The sequence below is a fragment of the Leiobunum rupestre genome, chromosome 3 (assembly GCF_980474605.1).
Source record: "Leiobunum rupestre chromosome 3, qqLeiRupe1.1.hap1, whole genome shotgun sequence".
Classification (NCBI taxonomy): Eukaryota; Metazoa; Arthropoda; class Arachnida; order Opiliones; family Sclerosomatidae; genus Leiobunum; species Leiobunum rupestre.
The window spans coordinates 19,944,426-19,949,603 of record NC_143386.1 but is presented as its reverse complement, the minus strand read 5'-3'; the positions used below and the strand labels follow the sequence as shown (position 1 = coordinate 19,949,603).

The 5,178-nt window shown below is 38.1% G+C and overlaps 1 long non-coding RNA gene across 4 annotated transcripts; it reads right to left on the bottom strand.

Moving 5' to 3' along the window:
- Nucleotides 1-349: 349 nt before the first annotated feature.
- Nucleotides 350-2,170, bottom strand: LOC149949769 (uncharacterized). 4 transcript variants are annotated; one of them, XR_016479961.1, is made up of 7 exons: nt 2,058-2,170; nt 1,741-1,968; nt 1,588-1,678; nt 1,369-1,516; nt 1,154-1,209; nt 616-1,089; nt 350-546 (listed from the first exon to the last, which is right to left on the bottom strand). It is a non-coding gene; the product is annotated as an uncharacterized LOC149949769 (long non-coding RNA). The 4 variants fall into 4 exon arrangements; XR_016479962.1 differs by having other exon boundaries at nt 350-696; nt 973-1,089; XR_016479960.1 differs by having other exon boundaries at nt 350-1,089; nt 1,369-1,526.
- Nucleotides 2,171-5,178: the final 3,008 nt, after the last annotated feature.

Genomic DNA, 5,178 nt, shown 5'->3' with positions numbered 1-5,178 from the left:
ATTTCTGATGCAAAGAGGTTTTTAAACGGTTTTGCTGAAGAGCTCTTCAACTCCGAATTAAAACTTAGGCAAAGACACAAAAAAGGGAGGAGATATTCATCAATGTTGAAGAAATGGGCTCTCTCGCTCTTCTATCACAGCCCTCAAGCGTACAGAATGTGGCAAGCAGTTTTGTGTCTACCAACAAAACGAACGCTTGAGAAATGGTTGTCTCGCATGGAAATTGCCCCTGGTTTCGACCACAAAACTCTGCAAGCCCTGAAAATGAAATTTCAAAACAAGAAAAAATGTGAGAGAGTTATAGTACTTTCATTTGATGAAATGAGTTTGAAAGAGAAACTCACATATGATCATTCAAGTGACATCATAGAAGGCTATGTAGACTATGGACCATTTGGAAGAGCAAAGCAATACGCAAATCAAGCCCTGGTTTTCATGGTTAAAGGTTTGAAGGTGAAATGGAAGCAACCCATAGGCTACTTCCTTACTAGAGATGCTTGCCACGGGGAGACTTTGAAGCTGCTGCTCAATGAATGCCTGAAGCACCTAAAAGATATCGGACTTATAGTCAAGGCTATTGTTTGCGACCAAGGAACTGGCAATCAAAATTTATACAAAAATCTGGGAATATCCGTGGAGAAACCATTTATTGAAATTGATGAGGAAAAAATTCATTTTTTCTTTGACCCTCCCCATCTGTTGAAAAGTGTCAGAAATAATTTTAAAAGATATCCATTTCTGGTGGAAGGCACAGAGGTTTCATGGAAAGACTTGGAAATTTTTTTCAATTTAGACCAAGAGATTGGAAAGTTCCGAAGTGCGCATAAATTGAAACGAAAGCATATCGCTTTACCAGCATTTTCCAACATGAAAGTTATTTTGGCAGCGCAAGTATTCAGCAAAAGCGTAGCTAATTGTATACAAGCAGCATTTTCTTTGGGGTTAGGGGATCTTACCATGCGTAGTACTTACACTGCGGAGTTCCTACTACACATGAATGATCTTTTTGATTGTTTCAATAGTAGGACCCTAAACAGTGCTACGCTATGCAAAAGAGCCATGTCAGACACATCCATCCATAAGCAAATGCTGAGTGAGAAATTGCAATGGTTTAACATATGGAAACCCCAAAACTGCAAATATAAAAAATTGCCTTGTATCGAAGGGTGGAAACTTTCCATTCAATCACTGCTCTTTTTGTGGAAAGACCTAAAAGAAAATTTTGGATTTAAGTTCTTATTAACTGGGAGGTTAAGCCAAGATTTTGTTGAAAATTATTTTGGTTCTATCCGTCAAAAAGGAGGGAATAGAGACCACCCAAATCCTCAACAATTCCGGGCTGCATATAGAGCTGCATCAGTAAACAACCTTTTAAAGCCACCAGATTCAAATTGCATTGACGATTTAGATGATTTCATCTTGAATATTGATTCCTTTAAAACCCCAGCTCCAGGACCAGATGAAGATTTATCAAATTTGGAAAGTCACGAAGTTCTGCAAAGCCAAGGACATTGCTCTGAAGTAGACTTGGAAATTTGTAAATCAATTGAAAGCATAAACCTACTAAAGCAAACGGTTTTAAGTTACATTTCAGGGTATTTAATCCACCGATGCTTTTCACATCACCAATGTTTATCTTGTCTTGGTCAGCTTAAAATTGAAAATCCAATGATTGATCCTACCAACATTCTCAGTTATTACAAAGCAAATAAAACAGAGAAAAACTATGCTTTTGGTAACCTTATTGTACCAACAGAAGCATTCTTGAAATTTGTAACGCAGACCAATGAAGTTTTTGACACCAGTTTTCAATTACTGTCTCATATGACAAATGTAAGAGGCCGCTTAGAAAGATTTATAACACGACGTATTGAAAAAAAGTGGTTTGTTGCTCCAGACAATTCATCATGCGCAGCTACATTTCAAACCATGATAGGTTTTTTCATTGAGTTTTGTATTCACAGCGCACTGAAAAAGCAAGATATCGACCATGAATACGCGAAATCTCAGAAAAGATTAGACAGAAAATTGATGAAAATTCAACACTAAATACATACCCAGGAATTTCCAGGAAAACCATTTTTCAAATAATTTCATCCTCATTCATATACATAAGCGTAAACAATTATTCTTTCCATGTTATCACTTTAGGCCTTGGTCATTTTGTACAGTTTTCCATGAATTTCTTTAATTTATTAAAAGTTAGTGGTTGTCATAGTAAAAAACATAATAAAATAGTAAAATTTCTTGTCCTCACTAATGATATTTTTCATGAAATGTCTTTTTAATAATAAAATTGACCATCGGAAAATTTAGAGAAAACACTTTCCGGATCCTTACATATTGTAATGAAAGTATGAAACTCGTTCACTAGCGCCATCGCGTTTTGGGGACCTGAACTATCCCCCATGAAGCGCGCGCTTCAAAAATCTCTTACAAATTTTAACATTACAGGAATAGGAAGAGGCGCCTCTCATAGCGAAGCGGCGACTTTACCCTCTCTGTTAAAACGTTGGGTCGCGCGCCGCGTAGCGCGCGTGTAAAAAAATATTTTTTATTTCGATAATAAGCCTAATATTATGATTAAAAACCTCTGGTTGGAAAACTTCTACAAGGAAACAAACTCCCTCCACTTCTGTTCTATCTATTTTAGGAATAAAACTACAGCTTTGATTTGCCCCAAATTGCTCGTGCTACGGAGGAGAAAATTCGCCAAAAATTTCAGGATTTTGAGGAGCGAGAAAGGTCAGTTTCGGACTCAAAGTTAATACACTTAGGCTTGGAAATTTGTTTCGACAATGACATTTTTGGAAAGAGAACGTCCTGGGCTTCATAACAAGCCCGCATTCATTCGTTTTTATTACTATCGATTTTTCGTGCAACCAACACTTTAAATTCAACGCGTTTTTCAACAGGGTCAATACCAGAGCAAAACAAATTCTAAAATGGCGTTTTCAATTACGTTGATGTTGATGTTGCTCAATAAAATGAAAATTCTTTCCATATTTCTCAAATGCTGCCACTTATTTTTAATCTTAAAGATTAATCCCCTAGACAACGAACTTCTACTCCTAAAATTAATTATTTCCATTAAAAAGTGTCACAGTGATATCGCAATTGAAATTTTGGTTGGTTCTAAAGGGTATTCCTCTATAGAGCCAAGATCTACCCGTCTTCAGCCTATCTGGGTCGAATTTAGGTATAATATAATAACCAGGGCCGTCACGAGGTGCTTTGGCGCCCTTGGCAAAATATTTTTGCGCCCCTATTTACGGCCACTTTTAGTTTCTATATTCCATTTTCCATCATGGTCACTACAGTGAATAGTTTGTGCTCAGGACACACAGCATGCACTGACCCCTTCTAGAATCAAAAATCAATCTCGTCCTTCCAACCATTGCCTCGGAGCCTCATAAGGAACGAATGGCGGAGTCCTCGAAACAGTCCAATTGAAAACAAATACTAACAATGATGGCGAAGCGCTAAAAGAAACAGTCTCAAAGTTAGCTGTCGAATTAGTGGAGTTACGTTTACGAAAGAACCACCAAGAAGCGGGTTCAACTCGTCGAGGAATGTACGCCTGTGCACCTGAGTTTCGCCCTCCACGAGATCATCAGATTCACTATGAAGCAGTAGCGCAATGTAGTCAAGCTCAACCCAACTTGGTAAACTACTACCCAGGGTCGTAGCTAGGTAGGGGCGGGCGGGGTGGCCGCCCCGGGCGCCAGGTAGGCGTTAAGGTCTAGGGGCGCCAACATATAATTTTCTTCAGTATTATTCTATTACATTTCTAAAAATGAAGATCTATTCGCTAAAGATCAATTTGATTTGGGATTAGCTAATGGCGTTCAACATCGTATAAATACCGGCGATGCTCCACCAATTAAAAACGACCGTACCGTATTCTCACTCCCCCGGGCGCAATTTTTGCTAGCTACGGCCCTGCTACTACCACCCGTTTTATGTTCCACATTTATTTGAGCAATCGCAACAGCATTTACCGCCCAGTATTTATTAACTGTGTATTGAGCAATATCAACAACCCGATTCTAGACCAACTTGTTTCTGTTTTGGGAGAAAAGGACACTTTCAGCGTGACTGTTTTCAACGTCAAACGGATCAAATTGGGAATCGTAGATTTCGTGGTAATTTTTCGAGCAGTACGGACCAAATTGATTCTCAAGATGGAAGAACTCAAATGAATAGTGGAAACCAAGCTATGCAAATTAAACGTCGCAACGGAGTAACAAATAACATTTCTGTAAAGATTAACGGTGTTGAGTCATTGGGTCTCGTGGATAGCGGTTGTTCAGTCACTATTATTAGAGGGTCGATGGCGCGTGACTTGGGAATTCCTAACTCGATTACACCTGCAGAAAGTCAACCGAAATTATACTCTATAACCGCCGAAACTATCCATTTACGAGCAATCACAGAAGTGGAATTCACCAACGACTCTCTTACGCGATTGCGTAATTGGTACACTACATAAAGTAAAACATGTTGAGGAAGAACGAATAAATGTTTCTGACGAAACATCCGGATTCTCTTTATTATTAGATAAATTTAACCTTCACAAATATCCAATATCAACAATTGAAACTTATACAAAACTTTATTTCTAAAAATGAAGATCTATTCGCTAAAGATCAATTTGATTTGGGATTAGCTAATGGCGTTCAACATCGTATTAATACCGGCGATGCTCCACCAATTAAAAACGACCGTACCGTATTCCAAACACGCAAAAGGAAATAGTTAAAACCGACGTCACGAAAAAAGGACGCGTACCCTCTTCCGAGAATAAACGATTCGTCGGATTATTTGTCTGGTGCTAATGATTCACTACTTTGGATCTGACCTCTGGTTACTGGCCAATTGAAGTTCATCCCGACGACAGGGAGAAAACCGGATTTATACGCAACAAGGACTGTTTGAGTTCAATAAAATAAAAGACTTATTTATTGCTGGTTAAATCAAAGGACAACGATATTTCAAAAGTGCACAAGAAAATTTTATTAAAAATTTATTTAAAACATTATTAAAACCCGACTAGTTTCGGTAGCGTCATCGCTCCATCATCATGATGATGGAGCGATGACGCTACCGAAACTAGTAATAAGGTTTTAAATAAATTTTTAATAAAATTTTCTTGTGCACTTTTGAAATATCGTTGTT